An 18,865-nucleotide genomic window follows, 5' to 3' on the forward strand; every position below is an offset into this window, starting at 1 on the left:
ACGCAATACATGGCTCCTGAAGACGCTGACAGGTATGAATGTTTAGTTGCTCAACGTGTTTTGAGTGTGCAGGTCACACAAGCTGAGCAAAATCAGAGGCACAATTTGTTCCATACCAAGGGAGTTGTGAAGGAACGTTCTGTGCGCGTCATCATAGACGGAGGGAGCTGCAACAACTTGGCTAGCATGGAGATGGTGGAGAAGCTTTCTCTCACCACAAGACCTCATCCACATCCTTACTACATCCAATGGTTCAACAACAGCGGCAAGGTTAAGGTAACACGTACTGTTCGTGTGCATTTTAGTATCTCTACATATGCTGATTATGTTGATTGTGATGTGGTACCTATGCAAGCATGTTCCTTATTACTTGGTAGACCATGGCAATTTGATAAAAATTCTGTACACCATGGTAGAAACAATCACTATACTCTTGTTCATAAGGGTAAAAATATTACTTTGCTTCCTATGACTCCTGATTCCATTTTGAAAGATGATATTAATAGAGCTAATAAAGCAAAACAGGAGACGAATAAGAGTGAAAATCAGATTGTGGCAAAAGAATTTGAGCAACAAATGAAGCCTAATAATAAACCATCTAGTGTTGCTTCTGAAATTAAATTGAAAAGTGCATGTTTATTTGCCACCAAATTTGATATTGATGAGCTAGATTTCAGCAAATCTGTTTGCTATGCTTTTGTGTGCAAAGAGGCATTATTTTCATTCGAGGATGTGCCTTCCTCTTTGCCTCCTGCTGTCACTAACATTTTGCAGGAGTTCGCTGACGTCTTTCCACAAGACGTGCCACCGGGATTACCGCCTATTCGAGGGATTGAGCATCAGATTGACTTAATTCCCGGTGCTTCACTGCCAAACCGTGCACCATACCGTACCAATCCAGAGGAGACGAAGGAGATTATGCGTCAAGTACAAGAGCTTCTCGACAAAGGTTATATACGCGAATCTCTTAGTCCTTGTGCTGTTCCTATTATTCTAGTGCCAAAAAAGGATGGTACATCACGTATGTGTGTTGATTGTAGAGGCATTAATAATATTACTATTCGTTATCGTCATCCTATTCCTAGGCTAGATGATATGCTTGATGAATTGAGTGGCTCTACAATATTCTCCAAAGTTGATTTGCGTAGTGGATACCATCAAATTCGTATGAAATTGGGAGATGAATGGAAAACAGCATTTAAAACTAAGTTTGGATTATATGAGTGGTTAGTCATGCCTTTTGGGTTAACTAATGCGCCTAGTACTTTCATGAGACTAATGAACGAAGTTTTACGTGCTTTCATTGGACGATTTGTGGTAGTCTATTTTGATGATATACTGATTTATAGCAGATCTTTGGAAGAACATTTGGAACATTTACGTGCTGTTTTTATTGCTCTACGTGATGCACGTTTGTTTGGTAACCTTGGGAAGTGCACCTTTTGCACCGACCGAGTATCTTTTCTTGGCTATGTTGTTAATCCACAGGGAATTGAAGTTGACAAAGCCAAGATTGAAGCTATTGAGAGTTGGCCGCAGCCCAAAGCGGTCACACAAGTGAGGAGTTTTCTTGGCCTCGCTGGATTCTATAGGCGTTTTGTGAGAGATTTCAGCACCATTGCTGCACCTCTCAACGAGCTTACAAAGAAGGATGTGCCTTTTGTTTGGGGTACCGCACAGGAAGAAGCCTTCACGGTATTGAAAGATAAGTTGACACATGCTCCTTTACTCCAACTTCCTGATTTTAATAAGACTTTTGAGCTTGAATGTGATGCTAGTGGAATTGGATTAGGAGGTGTGTTATTACAAGATGGCAAACCTGTTGCATACTTTTCTGAAAAATTGAGTGGGCCTAGTCTGAATTATTCTACTTATGATAAAGAATTATATTCTCTTGTTCGGACTTTAGAAACATGGCAACATTATTTATGGCCCAAAGAATTTGTTATACATTCTGATCATGAATCTTTGAAACATATTAAAAGTCAAGCTAAACTGAATCGTAGACATGCTAAATGGGTTGAATTCATTGAGACTTTCCCTTATGTCATTAAACACAAGAAGGGAAAAGAAAATGTTATTGCTGATGCATTGTCTCGTCGCTATACTATGCTTTCACAACTTGACTTCAAAATATTTGGTTTGGAGACCATCAAAGATCAATATGTGCATGATGCTGATTTTAAAGATGTAATGCAGAATTGTAAAGAAGGAAGAATGTGGAACAAGTTTGTCGTTAACGATGGATGTGTGTTTCGTGCTAACAAGCTATGCATTCCAGCTAGCTCCGTTCGTCTTTTGTTGTTGCAGGAAGCGCATGGAGGAGGATTAATGGGACATTTTGGCGTGAAGAAGACGGAGGACGTACTTGCTACACATTTCTTTTGGCCAAAGATGAGACGGGATGTTGAGCGTTTTATTGCTCGATGCACTACATGTCAAAAAGCTAAGTCACGACTCAATCCTCATGGTTTATATATGCCTTTGCCTGTACCTAGTGTTCCTTGGGAGGATATATCTATGGACTTTGTTTTAGGTTTACCTCGAACAAAGAAGGGGAGGGATAGCATATTTGTTGTCGTGGATAGATTCTCGAAAATGACACACTTTATACCATGTCATAAAAGCGATGATGCTGTTAATGTTGCTGATTTGTTCTTTCGTGAAATTATTCGCTTGCATGGTGTGCCAAATACTATTGTTTCAGATCGTGATACTAAATTTCTTAGCCACTTTTGGAGATGTTTATGGGCTAAGTTGGGGACTAAACTGCTTTTTAGTACTACTTGTCACCCCCAAACTGATGGACAAACTGAAGTAGTCAATAGAACGTTGTCTACTATGCTTAGGGCTGTTTTGAAGAATAATAAGAAAATGTGGGAGGAATGCTTGCCTCATATTGAATTTGCTTATAATCGTTCATTGCATTCTACTACTAAGATGTGCCCTTTTGAAGTTGTGTATGGTTTCCTACCTCGTGCACCTATTGATTTGTTGCCTCTTCCATCTTCGGAGTAGGTTAATTTTGATGCTAAACAACGTGCTGAATTGATTTTAAAAATGCATGAGTTAACTAAGGAAAACATTGAGCGTATGAATGCTAAATATAAACTTGCTGGAGATAAGGGTAGAAAACATGTTGTGTTTGCACCTGGAGATCTTGTTTGGTTACATTTGCGTAAGGATAGATTTCCTGATTTGCGCAAATCAAAGCTAATGCCACGTGCTGATGGTCCCTTTAAGGTGTTAGAGAAAATAAATGATAATGCATATAAACTTGAGCTGCCTGCAGATTTTGGGGTTAGTCCCACTTTTAACATTGCAGATTTGAAGCCTTATTTGGGTGAGGAAGATGAACTTCCGTCAAGGACGACTTCATTTCAAGAAGGGGAGGATGATGAGGACATCAATACAATTGTTACACCCACAGCCCCTGCTGCTATACATACTGGACCAATTACTAGAGCTCGTGCACGCCAACTAAATTACCAGGTACTTTCGTTTCTTGGTAATGATTCTAATGTTCATGAGAATATGATGCTGCCTAAATTGGATACATTTGTTTTGCTTACAAATGAAGGGCCTAGCTTGGAGAAGGATGAACATTGGAACAAGAACGGAGTTACAAGTGATGATTTCAGGACTTTGAAGCCACCATAATGGGTGCATGAAGCCTTGGACGAAATATACAAGATGCCACTTCATAAATTTCGTCCAGAGGCTATTTTAGGTGCTGCGTCACCTTATTATTGGGCCAGGCCCATGTAATTTCGAAATACATAAGTATAGGCTATTTTTAGAGTCCGTATGTGTGGGGAAACAAGAGATAGGGTTGATTTCGGACCCCTCCACCAAGGGCCACGAAATTCCCCCCTCTTCCTCCATATATACAGCCCTTAGGGCATCGTTTAGACTTTGGGTTTTGTTTAGATTAAAAGTTCGCCATAGCTGCAACTTCGCGTACTTCGTTTGTGTTCAACGACCAGACAAAGGCGTCACAGAACCCCACCTTGATCAATAAAGCTTTCATCTTATATTCGCAATATCCAGATTGCAATCTTAGTTTCTTGCTTGTTCTTCGTTTGCTCGCAGGAAAACAGACCCTCGTGGTTAGGTTGATCGTGCTCCGGCGTGGTCAATAACCTCTCGGAGTTGGTTTAGCGATTGCTAAGGCGCGACGTCCTCACACGTTCGTAGTCGGATCGTCAAAGTCGACTTCCACCAAAGCGAAATCCACCATCTCATCGAAAGACGGGACACCTTTGCCTCTATCACAGCTGTGGTGGTATATGGATACGGATTCGAAGCGGTGGCGGATAAGCGGTGGTGGTAGATGGCAGGGGTGATGATGATGGTGCGGCGGCGGCGTGACAACTTATGACCAGAACTCGAAACTCTAAAAGACTAGACTCTAAGACCAGCAACTAGAAACGACGATGCAACCGCAAATTCAACAAAGCAAAACCCTAAAAAGATTATGCAAAGGCTCAGATTGGTTCGGATATGATGAACTAACCCTAATTTTTTTGTGGCTTTTTCGTGGACTGTAGGTATGAAGAACAGACTCGATCTAAACTACGAAAAACTGTAAAATCTCACCGAGCAACCTGGAAATCTGATACCACTTAGGTGTCCCGTCTTTCGATGAGATGATGGATATCGCTTTGGTGGAAGTCGACTTTGACGATCCGACTACGAACGTGCGAGGACGTCGCGCCTTAGCAATCGCTAAACCAACTCCGAGAGGTTATTGACCACGCCGGAGCACGATCAACCTGACCACGAGGGTCTGTTTCCTGCGAGCAAACGAAGAACAAGCAAGAAACTAAGATTGCAATCTGGATATTGCGAATATAAGATGAAAGCTTTATTGATCAAGGTGGGGTTCTGTGACGCCTTTGTCTGGTCGTTGAACACAAACGAAGTACGCGAAGTTGCAGCTATGGCGAACTTTTAATCTAAACAAAACCCAAAGTCTAAACGATGCCCTAAGGGCTGTATATATGGAGGAAGAGGGGGGAATTTCGTGGCCCTTGGTGGAGGGGTCCGAAATCAACCCTATCTCTTGTTTCCCCACACATACGGACTCTAAAAATAGCCTATACTTATGTCTTTCGAAATTACATGGGCCTGGCCCAATAATAAGGTGACGCAGCACCTAAAATAGCCTCGGGACGAAATTTATGAAGTGGCATCTTGTATATTTCGTCCAAGGCTTCATGCACCCATTATGGTGGCTTCAAAGTCCTGAAATCATCACTTGTAACTCCGTTCTTGTTCCCCTTGCGCATGCCATCATCTCCATGCTTGTTCTTGCTCCAATGTTCATCCTTCTCCAAGCTAGGCCCTTCATTTGTAAGCAAAACAAATGTATCCAATTTAGGCAGCATCATATTCTCATGAACATTAGAATCATTACCAAGAAACGAAAGTACCTGGTAATTTAGTTGGCGTGCACGGGCTCTAGTAATTGGTCCAGTATGTATAGCAGCAGGGGCTGTGGGTGTAACAATTGTATTGATGTCCTCATCATCCTCCCCTTCTTGAAATGAAGTCGTCCTCGACGGAAGTCCATCTTCCTCACCCAAATAAGGCTTCAAATCTGCAATGTTAAAAGTGGGACTAACCCCAAAATCTGCAGGCAGCTCAAGTTTATATGCATTATCATTTATTTTCTCTAACACCTTAAAGGGACCATCAGCACGTGGCATTAGCTTTGATTTGCGCAAATCAGGAAATCTATCCTTACGCAAATGTAACCAAACAAGATCTCCAGGTGCAAACACAACATGTTTTCTACCCTTATCTCCAGCAAGTTTATATTTAGCATTCATACGCTCAATGTTTTCCTTAGTTAACTCATGCATTTTTAAAATCAATTCAGCACGTTGTTTAGCATCAAAATTAACCTACTCCGAAGATGGAAGAGGCAACAAATCAATAGGTGCACGAGGTAGGAAACCATACACAACTTCAAAAGGGCACATCTTAGTAGTAGAATGCAATGAACGATTATAAGCAAATTCAATATGAGGCAAGCATTCCTCCCACATTTTCTTATTATTCTTCAAAACAGCCCTAAGCATAGTAGACAACGTTCTATTGACTACTTCAGTTTGTCCATCAGTTTGGGGGTGACAAGTAGTACTAAAAAGCAGTTTAGTCCCCAACTTAGCCCATAAACATCTCCAAAAGTGGCTAAGAAATTTAGTATCACGATCTGAAACAATAGTATTTGGCACACCATGCAAGCGAATAATTTCACGAAAGAACAAATCAGCAACATTAACAGCATCATCGCTTTTATGACATGGTATAAAGTGTGCCATTTTCGAGAATCTATCCACGACAACAAATATGTTATCCCTCCCCTTCTTTGTTCGAGGTAAACCTAAAACAAAGTCCATAGATATATCCTGATAGAGGCAAAGGTGTCCCGTCTTTCGATGAGATGATGGATATCGCTTTGGTGGAAGTCGACTTTGACGATCCGACTACGAACGTGCGAGGACGTCGCGCCTTAGCAATCGCTAAACCAACTCCGAGAGGTTATTGACCACGCCGGAGCACGATCAACCTGACCACGAGGGTCTGTTTCCTGCGAGCAAACGAAGAACAAGCAAGAAACTAAGATTGCAATCTGGATATTGCGAATATAAGATGAAAGCTTTATTGATCAAGGTGGGGTTCTGTGACGCCTTTGTCTGGTCGTTGAACACAAACGAAGTACGCGAAGTTGCAGCTATGGCGAACTTTTAATCTAAACAAAACCCAAAGTCTAAACGATGCCCTAAGGGCTGTATATATGGAGGAAGAGGGGGGAATTTCGTGGCCCTTGGTGGAGGGGTCCGAAATCAACCCTATCTCTTGTTTCCCCACACATACGGACTCTAAAAATAGCCTATACTTATGTATTTCGAAATTACATGGGCCAGGCCCAATAATAAGGTGACGCAGCACCTAAAATAGCCTTGGGACGAAATTTATGAAGTGGCATCTTGTATATTTCGTCCAAGGCTTCATGCACCCATTATGGTGGCTTCAAAGTCCTGAAATCATCACTTGTAACTCCGTTCTTGTTCCCCTTGCGCATGCCATCATCTCCATGCTTGTTCTTGCTCCAATGTTCATCCTTCTCCAAGCTAGGCCCTTCATTTGTAAGCAAAACAAATGTATCCAATTTAGGAAGCATCATATTCTCATGAACATTAGAATCATTACCAAGAAACGAAAGTACCTGGTAATTTAGTTGGCGTGCACGAGCTCTAGTAATTGGTCCAGTATGTATAGCAGCAGGGGCTGTGGGTGTAACAATTGTATTGATGTCCTCATCACTATCGCTTGACCTAGAGCGGTACTACCGCTCCCTTTGGGGCGGTACTACCGCGGGCAGGTCACGGTACTATCGCTGAATGCCAATTTCCATCATTTTCCTGCCTTACCTTGATCCTTTTGTTGAGTTTGTTGGCTTATGCTCGTTCTTTCTGGTTGTTTCGCGCGTTCTTGTGTTTGGCTCCAGGTGATGACCGTTCCGAGCAGCAAGATCGCCGTATCAACCCCGAGCGTGCCACACCAAAACGCTACCGCACCTCAGAGCCAGCCGGTGGTTCCTTGACCACCCAACCGCCTCCAGCAAGTGCATCTGCAAGTGTTCCTCCTGATGAGGACATGACTACCTTGGATACGACCAAAAATATTGCATACATGCATATTTGTTAGGTGATTTCTAATGCAAACTATTCAATAGTCTATTTATGTTATCCAGAACAAAAATACTTCACACACTTTTGTGTTTTGTCTAATTGCAGGTGTATGGGACATTTGTACAATCCACATATGAAGATAAGGGAAAAGAAAAGGAGATGTTTAGGTTGTGTTCAAAAAGTCCTCTCACGTCACTTTTGGGCCAAGAGAAGATAGAGTCCAAGTCTCTCACGTTCTGGATTCAGATTCGGACTGCACAGACATACCTGACTCAAAACGCCAACAACTTTTTCATACGGACTCCGAATTGGGTGATTCTTTTTTGTTGGAAACTAGATTTCGTGCTCTTTCCATACCAATTGGATTCACCTTCAAATTCGTCCGGAGCGTTGATTTACGGACGAAACAATCTGGCGTTGCAGCAGAATCCGAGTCAAACTACAAGCCCAAAGGTGTTGCATCACCTCCACTTGGGCCCATGAGCCTTGTACGACCTAGGGTTAGTTTTAGGCTGCCTTGGGACGTCCTCCCACCTCCTTGGCCGCCACCCCTTGCTCCTATATAAGTAGATTCATCTAGTAGCTTTTTCCTGGGGATTTGTTTAGTTAAAAGTTAGCCATTGCAACTTCGTGTACTTTGTTTGTGTCCAACGACCAGACCAAGACCGCTTCCGGATCCCCACCATTATCAATACTTCATATATATTTGCGATATTCAGATTGCTTTATCATATTCTTGCTCGTTCTTCGATTGCTTGCAGGAATAGACCTTCGTGGTCAGGCTGACCGTGCTTCCAGCATCGTCAGTAACCTCAGGAGATTGGTTTAGCGGTTGCTAAGGCGCAACATCGTGCACGTTTGTAGTCGGATCGTCAAAGTCGTCTCCACCAAATCGATAGTTATCATCTCATCGAAAGATCGACACCTTAGCCTCTATCAAGTGGTATCAGTTTTCAGGTTGCTCGGTGAGAATTTCCAGTTTTCCTAGATTAGATTTATTTTCTTACCTATTGTTCAAGAAAAAGCCACAAAAAAGATTTAGATCTATTCATCCTTGGTCCAAGCCAGTCTGAGCCTTTGCAATTTTCTTTTCATTGCTTGCATAGTTGAATTATCGGTTGCATCGTCGTGTCGAGTTGCTGGTCTTGGTGTCTAGGTCGTTTAGAGTTTCGAGTTCTGTTCACATTAGTCGCGTCGCCGCTGCATCGTTATCCCTTCCGCTGTCCACCACCCATCCATCAATTTCCTCCACGTGCTACCCACTGTTCATTGTCATAATCATAGTTGAGATCGTTCCCATCTTCGCTTGATCCAATCTACATCTTATCTAGTTTGTTTTGGAAAGAGGGAGAGAGAAAAAAAGATAGAGAAAAAAACGAGAGAAAAAAAAAAGTAAAAAAAAGTCAGAGAAAAAAAAAGAAAGGAAAAGAAAAAAGTGTGAGAAAAAAAAGAGAGGAGAAAAAAAAAGTCGGATCTATCTAGACTCAATCTCGTAGTTGAATTCGGATTGGAATCTGTTTTGTGCACTGTTCAGTAAAACAGGCATAACTTCCTCATATGAAGTCTGTTTTGGCTCCGCGAGTACTCGAATGAAAGCTAGCGACGAGCCGCATCTAAATAATTGCAGAAGCTAGTTTAGTATTTGGCACCTCAACATCAGCTTCTAAATAGGTCTACTGCTATTGTGATCTTCACTTATGTCTTGCTGTCTAGAGCTACTTCATATCCTTTATTGATGCTAGTTGTGCTACGACGTGACCTCATTAGTGTTCTAGGCTCGCGTCTCTAGTTTGGTCTAGCCTAGGACCAGCACAGTACCGTCGTTGAGCGTTTATTCAACATTGCATCTCTGAATTGATTATTGCTAATCTTTTGCTACCATATATAGCCAACCCAGCTCCACATATTTCTACACCGTGTATACATACGTTCCCCTGGCAATCGTTTTACACAATCTTCGGAGTTATTTGACACCGCTGGTTGCCTGTCACCACCTGCCGCATGGTAAGAACTTGTAAGATATTGATATTTGCTTTACTGTGAGCACTTTACAACCACATCCTAGTAGTTCATAGGAACATTATTCTCGAATTTTGGTTCTTGTTTCTACTAATCATGACAGGTTCCAGAGATAGAAGTTCTTGGATGACGGACACATCTTCACCATCACGAGAGTTGGGACAACACACACAAGCATATGGTCAGGTTATCTCTTTACCATCATTTGAGGGTAGATTTAATCCTGCTATTTATCTAGCTTGGGAGCTTGAAGTAGAACAAGTTTTTAGTCACCATGATTTTTCTAAACTTGAGAGAGTACGAGCTACCATTAGAGCATTTACTGGTTTTGCTTCTGTTTGGTGGAGTGTACATTGTAAGAAAAACATTGTTAACCAACCCATAACTTGGAAAGTTTTGAAAGCTATAATGAGACAACAATTTTTTCCTCCTTACTATTGTCGTGAATTGCGTCGCAAATTGGAGCAATTAAAACAAGGCAGTAACACTGTTCATGCTTACTACCAAGAGTTCAAATCTTATATGCATCATTGTGAAATAGAAGAATCTGAGGATGATACAATGAATAGATTTTTTGGTGGTTTGAACCATGATATTCAGGCAAGATTTCAGTATATTCCTCGTTTCATTACTGGTATGTATGTCCGTGCTTGTACCTTTGAGAGACAAATACAGGAGGATGCATTGGGTGACTACAACAACTACTATTCCAGTTCATGTTCACCACCGCCGGTTGGTTACTCAACTATTGCACCTACTAGAGCAGCCCCACCTCGGATTGTGAGCGCAATATTATCTCAAGAGTATGGTACATTGTCAACATCCGTACCTACATCAGCTACATCTCTGCGAGGTAACAGTAAAGGTCTTGATGATATAACTTCACATGAGAATGAAGTATGCCTAGTTAACTTGAACGCATCATGTGTTGAATTACCTGTTGATTTGAGCACACCACCTATTTTAGAGACTCTTGTTACTGTCATGAATGCGTCATGTGATCAAACAACTGAAATATCAAAAAATTTGAGTGCACCCATTGAATTAACTGTTGATGCAAAAGAACCAATGTTTAATCATTTTGATATGACCTCTAATCTTGATAATGATTCTGTGTCCGATGACTTATTGCATGTTTGCTTATTTAAGCATGTTGTAGCATGTAAATTTGATGCAAGTAAGGTTTATTCATCGACGTTAGGATGGTTTAATGATGAACATTGCCAATCTTTTGAAGTGAATAAGAGCTTCACTTATATGTGCAAACTGAGTTGCAATATTTTCATGCCTTCTACTTCTTGTGATAATTTTTTGGCTTTAGATTTTATGAACAATGAAAGTTACTCATGTATACATGTGACATATGTGCAAAAATCAAGGGAAGTTAAAATGGATGACATATATATATACAACATGTACACCTTGTCTCTTTTGTTAGCCACATTTCAGATTAAGCAATGCCGAGGATGGCTTTGTTTTCAAAAAGGGGAGGATGATGAGGACATGACTACCTTGGATACGACCAAAAATATTGCATACATGCATATTTGTCAGGTGATTTCTAATGCAAACTATTCAATAGTCTATTTATGTTATCCACAACAAAAATACTTCACACACTTTTGTGTTTTGTCTAATTGCAGGTGTATGGGACATTTGTACAATCCACATATGAAGATAAGGGAAAAGAAAAGGAGATGTTTAGGTTGTGTTCAAAAAGTCCTCTCACGTCACTTTTGGGTCAAGAGAAGATAGAGGCCAAGTCTCTCACGTTCTGGATTCAGATTCGGACTGCACAGACATACGTGACTCAAAACGCCAACAACTTTTTCATACGGACTCCGAATTGGGTGATTCTTTTTTTGTTGGAAACTAGATTTCATGCTCTTTCCATACCAATTGGATTCACCTTCAAATTCGTCCGGAGCGTTGAGTTACGGACGAAACAATCTGACGTTGCAGCAGAATCTGAGTCAAACTACAAGCCCAAAGGTGTTGCATCACCTCCACTTGGGCCCATGAGCCTTGTACGACCTAGGGTTAGTTTTAGACTGCCTTGGGACGTCCTCCCACCTCCTTGGCTGCCACCCCTTGCTCCTATATAAGTAGATCCATCTAGTAGCTTTTTCCTTGGGATTTGTTTAGTTAAAAGTTAGCCATTGCAACTTCATGTACTTCGTTTGTGTCCAACGACCAGACCAAGACCGCTTCCGGATCCCCACCATTATCAATACTTCATATATATTTGCGATATTCAGATTGCTTTATCATATTCTTGCTCGTTCTTCGATTGCTTGAAGGAATAGACCTCCGTGGTGAAGCTGACCGTGCTTCCAGCATCGTCAGTAACCTCAGGAGATTGGTTTAGCGGTTGCTAAGGCGCAACGTCGTGCATGTTTGTAGTCGGATCGTCAAAGTCATCTCCACCAAATCGATAGTTAGCATCTCATCAAAAGATCGGGACCCTCGCCTTTATCACCTCCACCTCCTCAGCAATCGAAGCGAGCTGCCAACAAGCCAAAAGGGAAGACTGTGACTGAGATGACCAACAAGGAGTTTTGGGAGAAGCGTCGCCGCAACCCCTATGCGGTGGACCAAGAACCCACTTTGGTCAACCGCCCGTTCTGGAACTGTTTTCAGTTTGCCATCTACTTTGATGTGATCAAGGCCAAGAAGAATCTTTTTGTTGATGTTCGCTCCATTGACACTGATGCTATGGAGAAGGACCCGGAGTACTTTGACGAAGCTCTTCAGATGTGCACTCAGCTGAACATTCTCAGGATCATGCAATTCAACAAGGATTTCGATGCGGATTTGGTGGCTCAATTCTATGCCACCGTCCATCTTGGGACGGATGTCGACAGGACTCTGACATGGATGACCAATGGCAAGCTGTTGTCTGTCAAGTGGAAGGCTTTCATGGGTTACTTGATGTGGTGGATAACAGGTTTGAGACTCCTGTCGGTTTCCGTCCTCACCGCAATGCTACATCCACCCACAAGCAAGCCCTTTGGCCCTACTGCACTGTGAAGGTTCACCCAGTAACTGAGAAGAAGACCTATGAGATGTCTCCGTATCTAGACATTCTTCATCGCATATTCCGTGAGACTCTCTTCCCTCGGATCGGGAATCTGGATATGATCCACTCTTACCTCATGGACATGCTCCTTTTCTGTCAGCATGAGAAGGAAGCAAGCACTGGAGAGAGCCTGGATATCTCTCATGTCATGTGGTTTGAACTTCTATCTGCCGTGTCTGAGCGCAAGTGTCCTATCTATGGTCCATTCATCATGAGGCTCATTGAGAGGGCCTGGGCACAGACTTATCCCAGACTGCTGCTAGAGACTGGAGACTTGGTTTCTCATAAGATCAAGCATCTGAGGAAGAAGCACAACTGAACAGCGCCTCACACAGGGGTCCATCTGCTACTGCTGCCACAGGGGGCCCGTCTGCTGCTGCTGCTGCCATGGGGACTGAGGGTGAGGCTGCTACTGATCCTCATGAGGAGGACTTTGGCCCCTCTAGTGCAGAACCGTCGTGGGCACAGAAGCTTAAGCGCAAGATGAAGAAGCTTTTCTACATGGAGTCCCATGGTCAGTACATGACTCATGTGGCGGAGAAGCATCCCAGGACGCGCCACAAGGAGCTCATGCGTCAGATGGGAGCAACAGTTGCCAGCGGGTCTGAGGGTCAGATCACTATAGAGGAGGACTGGATTCATCAGAATTGCCACTGGACCGACTCCGATGCCGAGCAGTTTTCAACCCACGATGAAGATGCAGAGATGTGATGTTCGAGATCTTCCTCCTCCCATCACCTGGAGTCGTAGTGTCACTCTATGCCCTTTTTGGTGTCTCGCTGCCAAAGGGGGAGAGAGTGTAGGGATTTGCTTCTTGTGTCGTGCTTTGAGTCGTCTTGTGTTTTCTTGTGTGTTCCTTCTTTGGTTTGGTTTGGTGTGAGACCTAAGTTCTAGTCATATGGTGTAAGACATATGCTCCCTATCGCTACCTTATTACTTATGTCATTTCAGAGTACTGTAGTTTATTGTGAGATGCATGCTTGTCCTGTTTACTCACTTCTCTCATATATATTGTGCTTAGTATTGTTGGACTGTAAAATATAGGGGGAGTGTTGATCCGAATGTGTGTGTCGTGCCATCTCTAGGTGCACACATTTTGGGGGAGCCCGTCTATATTTTGTAGTTCTTAGTTTTCTTCGTTTCATTTCTTTTCCTTGCGCAAATCCCTAGTTGTCATCAATCCACCAAAAAGGGGGAGATTGTTACGGCATATCTCTCTCAAGGTAGTTTTGGTGATTGATGACAACATGTTAGCGGACTAATCTTGTGCTTTGAATTATTCACAGATTCTCCCCTGGCATGAGACGCCTTCTTCCCCTCGGAGTGTATTTCAAGACGGTGTAGCTCTTTCGTTTCTTTCTTGGTGGATTAGTTGCGTAGAGGGCACCGTACTATCAAGAGGGGGTCCGCTGGGGTTTTGCATGGGTGGAATCATCACATACACATCAGCTTCTCACCCTCCGAGCATTTCCTTTCCATTGAAGAGATCTCTCCTCTCTCTTCCTTGTCCTGGCTGGGTCAAAGCGGTAGTACCGCGCACCCAACGGTAGTACCGTTGAGAAGCCACAAGCGGCAGTACTGCTCCGCAACGGTAGTACCGCCCGTGGCTCCACAGTAGTAATACCACTGGGGGCCTGGCACCTCCGCCTTGTCCTCAGCCTCTTTGAGAGATTTCTTCTCTCTCGCGCGCGCCCCAGCGATAGTACTGCACTGCCTGCGGTACTACGGCCGAAGGGTCACAAGCGGCAGTACCGCTCCGCAGCGGTACTACCGCCCTTGACCCCACTGCCGTAGTACCGCTGGGCAGTCTGGTTCCTACCGCCTCGATTCGAGAGGTCTTTTTCTCGTGTCGGGTTTTGCGGCACTAGTCACGGTTGTAGTGGCCGTAGTACCGTTCCAGGAGCGGTAGTACCGCCCTACCACCGCGGTAGTACCGCATTTGGGTCCGTTCCCTACTTGTCTCCCCAGCGCGGCAGTACCGCTGGCCGGCGCGGCAGTACCGTTGTCCTGGAGGTAGTATCGCCCCCTCTCAGCGGTACTACCGCCCTGTGCGGGGCTGGTTGGTGGGGGGCAACGGGATTGTTGCCCCCACTATAAAAGGGAGTCCCCTTCTTCATTCTCACCTACCTCTTCCTCCCCCAAGCTCCATTTATTGCTCAAGCTCCATTTATTGCTCAAGCTCCATTAAATACTCCAAGCTCCATTTTCGCCCGATCTATCTCTCTAGCCAATCAAACTTGTTGATTTGCTCGGGAGTGGTTGAGAAGGCCCTGATCTACACTTCCACCAAGGGATTTTCGATTCCCCCACTCATCCCTAGCGGATCTTGTTACTCTTGGGTGCTTGAGCACCCTAGACGGTTGAGGTCACCTCGGAGCCATATTCCATTGTGGTGAAGCTTCGTGGTCTTGTTGGGAGCCTCCGATTAAGTTGTGGAGATTGCCCCAACCTTGTTTGTAAAGGTTCAGTCGCCGCCTTCAAGGGCACCAATAGTGGAATCACGGCATCTCGCATTGTGTGAGGGCGTGAGGAGAATACGGTGGCCCTAGTGGCTTCTTGGGGAGCATTGTGCCTCCACACCGCTCCAACGGAGACGTACTTCCCCTCAAAAGGAAGGAACTTCGGTAACACATCCTCATCTTCACCGGATCCACTCTTGGTTATCTCTTACCTTTACTTGTGCAAGCTCTTTAGTGTTTCTACCCTTGCTTGCTTGTATGCTTGTTGTTATTGCATCATATAGGTTGCTCACCTAGTTGCACATCTAGACAACCTACTTTGATGCAAAGTTTAATTTGGTAAAGAAAAGCTAAAAATTGGTAGTTGCCTATTCACCCCCCTCTAGTCAACCATATCGATCCTTTCAGGTGAGCAACCCTCACACTTGGGGGCTTAGCTGCAGTCCAGTACTCACCCAAGTTTGAAAAATCCTACCGAGTGGTGAGCAACCCTCTCACTCGGAGGCTTAGCTGTAGTCCAGTACTCGCCTATGTTTAGAAAATCCTACCGGATGGTGAGCAACCCTCTCACTTGGAGGCTTAGCTGCAGTCCAGTACTTGCCTAAGTTTAAAAAATCCCACGGAGTGGTGAGCAACCCTCTCACTCGGAAGCTTAGCTGCAGTCCAGTACTCGCTTAAGTTTAGAAAATCCTACCGACTGGTGAGAAACCCTCACACTCGGGGGCTTAGCTGCAGTCCAGTACTCGCCTAAGTTTGAAACACATCCCCGTCCGCAAGGACGATGAGCTCCAGGTCGACTGCAACCTTCTCTTCGGAGCTACGCCACAAATACAATGTGCGCTCCATCCTCATCCGCAAGAACGATGAGGTGCAGGTCGACTGCAACCTTCTCTTTGGAGCTACGCCACAAATACAATGTGCGCTCCATCCTAATCTGCAAGGACGACGAGGTGCAGGTCGCCTGGGACATCCTCCTCGAAACTGCATTTCAAGTACAAAGACTATCCCGAGTTAAGAACAAGTTCCACTCGAAGGCAAACACAAGCACATTCAGAAGATAAACCGAGTTCAGATAAATCCTAAAGTTCCGGAACGTAGATAAAAGTACTCGGGCATCAGGCCCGAAGGATTTTAACGGTTACAAAATCACTCGGCATTTCGAGGCAAATTTACGGCGAGATATAAAGTTGTTCACTCCGTAGGAGGAGGGCTTGCAGTCTCGACGAACTCGTCAAGATCGATTCCATCAGCGATCCGAGTGGCAGCAGCAATGAAGGTTTCGGATTGGAAGTCATGCCTTTTTTTGTTGGCAACTATGATCGCCGCCAGCTTCTCTTCTCGGGCTTTTTTGAAGTGGACCCGAACCAGCGACAGAGCCACGTCAGCATCGCATCGGGCAGAAGACTTCTTCCATTCTTGCACTCGATCAGGAACCTCATTGAGTCGAGTCATCAGAGACTCGAGGTCATTTTGAAGCGTTGCCCTTGGCCAAAGTGCAGTATCGATGCGTGACACCGCCACCTTCAGGCGAGCAACATAGCTCATAACACTGGCAACACGAGATTCCAGTCAGAGCACGTTCATGGCAGCCTCATCGCCGACAGGAGAAAGGATGGGGTCCAAGCTTGTCTCGATCCGTCCAGTTTCTTCTTTAATGTTTTGGCAGAATTCTGCAGATTCAAGGAGTTAATGAGTCGATTGGTTCATGGTGACTTGCAAACAGTAAATCAGTCGGATAAAGAAAAGTACCTTCGAGCATAAGGAAGAGCTTCTTTACGAGTTCTTTCATATAAGCTTCCAGGTCGTTTCTCCTACGAGACATGCTTTCCAGCTGCTCGTTCAGAGTCACTTTATCTTTCTTCAGACGAGTCGCCTCTCGGTTGGACTCGGTAAGAGACGTCTTCAACTTGGTGATTTCCTCCTCTAGTGCACTGACCGAAGCCAGCTTCTTGTCAGCAAGTGCAGTCTTCTCCTGAGCCTCCTTTTGCGTAGCTGCAAGATCGAGGTCCTTCTTCGCCAGAGCCTGCCTCATTTTTTCTGCAAGATATACACTCGGGTCAGACAGAAGCATGAAGAGTTAACTTGGGGGAGGGTCAAAATAAACAGTCGACAGGTCGTTACCTTCCGTACTAGCCACTTCATGTTTAGCCTTTTTCAAGTTCTGTTGGGCCAGCTCCAAGTCAAGGTTGAGTTGTCTCTGCTTTTCCTCGAATTCAGCGAACTTGGAGATTAGCGCACATGATTTCTACAATTAGTAAAAGACATGTCAATGGACAAGATCAAAGATCATTTGCTTCCGAGTGAATAAAACTTTAAGACTACTGCAGAATCAAACATTCTACAGTAGTCTCGGGGACTACACCCAGTGGGTGCACTTGTTGTGCCCCCACTGGTTCAGATTCCACTCGACATGGTCCACCCAGACCGAGTGGAAGAAGAAAAAAAGAGAAGAAGAGAGACATACTCAGACCCCAACCGACTGCCAGCAGTCGATAGCGGTCTCGGGGACTACACCCAGTGGGTGCACTTAGCGTGCCCCCACTGGTTCAGATTCCACTCGACATGGTCCACTCAGACCGAGTGGAAGAATGAAACAGCAAAGATGTCAAACACCGAGTGGGTGCGCAGATGCGAAGTGCAGAATAACAAGAAATTGCACGAAGAAAGGTTTTCAGGTAGCATATCCTAATAGAACAAACAACAAGATAAGAGTTCAGTCGAAAGCCAACTTACCTGGACATTGGCTCGAAGAGCCACGCTAGCGTCGTAAGCAGCCTGACTATTTTCGTGCACCACCTTCACTCGCTCCATCAATATGCCAGCTTGGCGAATGGCTTCTGCAGCGGCGTCTGCTTGGCTTTCCGGAACGTGATGAGTGGTGAAGAATGAGACTGGCGGTGCAGATGTAGCAGCTTGAGGTTCCGAGGCATGAAGTTGGACGGTTGAAGCAAGCACTGGTACAGTCGGCGATGTGGGGCGTTCACTCGATACTGGATCAGCGAAAGTAGCAGAAGCCCGAGTCACATCTTCAGGTTGTTGAATCGCTGGCTCTGCTGCCAGCACCGATTGGGATGTCTTGCCAGCTGATGCCCTCTTGTTCCTCCTGGGCCTCAGCGGCACGTCCTCGTCGTCATCTGGAAGCTCAATGACATTGGGAGGAGCTGCAAAAAGATCAGTTGACCCCAGATCAATCGTCAGAATTTAACCAACCGAGTAACTGAAGACAGGATTACGAGAGTTGTACCCGGGTTGGAAATGACTGCATCTTCCATTTCTTCATCTTCATACTTGTGGGTGGAAGTCCCGGAGGTAGCAGCACTGCAAATTTCAAGATTCAGCCGGTCATGTCTATCACGGTGGGTCGAGCAAAACTCGATCCGTACTAAACCAAGAAATCAGGTCTGACTATTACCCGAAAACAGTAGGAATGACCACTTTGATCTTGGGCAAGGCCTTCTGCGGTTTTGGCAACGCAGCTTTCGGTTGTTTCGCCGCCTTATCAGTCGGCGCTGGAGACGGTGCAGCTTTCGGTTGCTTCGGTGCCTTCTCTGTTGGCACTGGAGAAGACGTGTGAGGGCGCTTTGACGACTGCCCAGTCGGCGTGG

Source organism: Triticum aestivum, chromosome 1A (genome assembly GCF_018294505.1).
Source record: "Triticum aestivum cultivar Chinese Spring chromosome 1A, IWGSC CS RefSeq v2.1, whole genome shotgun sequence".
Taxonomy (NCBI): Eukaryota; Viridiplantae; Streptophyta; class Magnoliopsida; order Poales; family Poaceae; genus Triticum; species Triticum aestivum.